We start from the raw sequence: 2,500 nt of genomic DNA, 5'->3' as shown, positions 1-2,500 counted from the left end.
GCCCTTTCGGCTCGGGGTTGACCTGGTGGCCGAGAGGGGACTCGGACGGCAGGCAAGCCGCCCTGGGCTCACCCTCCCCGGCCGCAGCGAGGGACTGCCCCCCCTCCACCCACCCACCCCCCCCCCCCGGCTGACAGGATCAGGGCGCACTGGATGTCCGGGACAATATTTTCCCCGACGCCGGGGAGGGCGGGCGGGCGGAGGGGCTCTGGCGGCCAGCCCGGGCCCCGGAGCTCGAGAAGGAAAAAAGGACCGGGCCCGCGAGAGACGGGGGCCCTGCCGCAGGGGGGCAGTCCGACCGGGGCTCACCGTGCGGCAGGCCCGGGCGTCGGCAGGGGAAAGCGGGCGAGGAGGCGCGGGGGCCGGGTGCCTACGGCCATACCGGACCGAACGCCCCCGATCCCGTCCGATCTCGGAAGGTAAACCGTCCCGGGCCTGGCTAGTACTTGGATGGGTGACCGCCTGGGAATCCCAGGTGCCGTAGGCAGCTTTTCCCGGTCCGAGCCAGCTCTCTCTCCTTTTCTGGGGAGGAAGGAGAGGGGGGGGACGGGCCGGAAAGCCCCTCGTCGCTCCTGCCGAGTCGGAGGTCGCGGCCGCAGGTCACGGGTCTGGGCGCCTGGGGTCCGGCTCCCCACCCGGCTTCCTCCGCGGAGGACCCACCGAAGCCGCTGGGGGAGACCCCGGGCATGGGGCGGACTGGCCCGGACCCTCCCGGCCGCCGGCCCGCAGGACCGCCCCGAATCCCCCCGCCCCGCGGCCACCCAGGCCAGGCCTGGCCAGGCGGGACGGACGGCGGGTGTCCAGCGCCCAGCGGCTTCCGCCAGCGGGGACCCACGGCCCCCAAAGCCGCAGGGGGAGGCCCCGGGCCCGGGACGGACTCGCTCGGACCCCCTGCGCCCGGGCGCCGGCTCGCGGGACCGCCCCGAATCCCCCCGCGGCCACCCAGGCCAGGCCTGGCCAGGCGGGACGGACGGCGGGTGTCCAGCGCCCAGCGGCTTCCTCCAGCGGGGACCCACGGCCCCCAGAGCCGCAGGGGGACACCCCGGGGCCGGGACGGACTCGCTCGGACGCGCTCGGACCCCCTGCGCCCGGCCGCCGGCTCGCGGGACCGCCCCGAATCCCCCGCCCCGCGGCCACCCAGGCCAGGCCTGGCCAGGCGGGACGGACGGCGGGTGTCCAGCGCCCAGCGGCTTCCGCCAGCGGGGACCCACGGCCCCCCAGAGCCGCAGGGGGAGACCCCGGGGCCGGGACGGACTCGCTCGGACGCGCTCGGACCCCCTGCGCCCGGCCGCCGGCTCGCGGGACCGCCCCGAATCCCCCCGCGGCCACCCAGGCCAGGCCTGGCCTGGCCTGGCAGGCCGGCGTGCAGCTCCCCCGGGCTTCCTCCCCCGACGACCCGCGCCCCCCCGAGCCGCAGGCGGAGACCCCGGCCCCGGGGCGGACCGGCCCGGGCTCGCTCGAGCCCCCTGCGCCCGGCCCGCAGGACCGCCCCCCCCCCCCCCCGAATCCCCCGGGAGAGGCCCGGCCTGCACGCCACTGACGACCCGCGGCCCCCAAAGTCGCGGGAGGCGCCCCCGGCCCCGGGGGCCGGTTAGCTCCGTGTCGCTCCGCGCCCCCCCCCCCGCCCCTCGCTGCCGGGACCGGGCACCGCCCCAGAGTCAGCCGCAGCCGGACGGCCTGAGAGCTGCCCTCCTGTGGACGACGGTGAGTTTACCTTGACACTAACCGGCCATCAGCCAGGTCAACCCCATTGCTAGACTGGGGTGGACCTGGTGGCCGAGTGGGGACTTGGAACATTTGACAGCTGCTCCCCGGGGCTTGACCGCTTGTCCTGAACGCCCCCCCCCCACCCCACCCCCCCCAGCCCCCGGCTCCTGCTCCCCTCTCCCCAGCCTCGGTGCTCCGCTCCCTGCCTCGGAGGCTGCCCCTTTGCGGCGCCTGCATCGCCTCCGAGGACGCGCACCTTCCGGAGGCTGGACGTAAAGCCTGACGCCCGCCACCGCCGCCGACCCGGCTCTCCGAGGGACGACTGTGAGGCCTCCCCCCACCCCCGGACCGCCCTGGGGACGACTGCTAAGCCTCCCCCAACGGACCGCCCGGGGGAAGACTGCTAAGCCTTCCCCGGACCTGCTCCCTCTCGACTATTAAGCCCCCCCTCTGTGGTCCTCAGGACCGCTGCCGCGCAGCCCTCGGAGTGGGGTGACACCCGGGCCGGAAAGCAAAGCGGCCACCAGGTCAACCCGTCGAATCCAATGGGTTGACCTGGTGGCCGGAAAGCAAACCGGCCGCCAGGTCAACCCAGTAGATTCCGCGGGTTGACCTGGTGGCCGCTAAGCACGACTCTTAAGCCTCCGCCGGACCGCCTGGGGAATGGCTATTAAGCCTGCCCCCGGAGTACTCGGGGGGACGACTATTAAGCCTCTCCTGGAACGACTATTAAGCCTGCCCCCGGAGTCCTCGGGGGACGACTATTAAGCCTCCCCCGGACCGGCTCCGTCTC

General features: G+C 75.1%; 1 non-coding gene across 1 annotated transcript; it reads left to right on the top strand.

Annotated features, from left to right (window-relative positions):
- Positions 1–368: 368 nt before the first annotated feature.
- Positions 369–487, top strand: LOC128829681 (5S ribosomal RNA). The gene has a single exon (XR_008443390.1). It is a non-coding gene; the product is annotated as a 5S ribosomal RNA (ribosomal RNA).
- Positions 488–2,500: the final 2,013 nt, after the last annotated feature.

Source organism: Malaclemys terrapin, unplaced genomic scaffold (genome assembly GCF_027887155.1).
Source record: "Malaclemys terrapin pileata isolate rMalTer1 unplaced genomic scaffold, rMalTer1.hap1 scaffold_105, whole genome shotgun sequence".
In the NCBI taxonomy this organism is placed as follows: domain Eukaryota; kingdom Metazoa; phylum Chordata; order Testudines; family Emydidae; genus Malaclemys; species Malaclemys terrapin.
The sequence above is the reverse complement of the archived record's forward strand: the minus strand, read 5'-3'. Positions and strand labels throughout refer to the sequence as shown.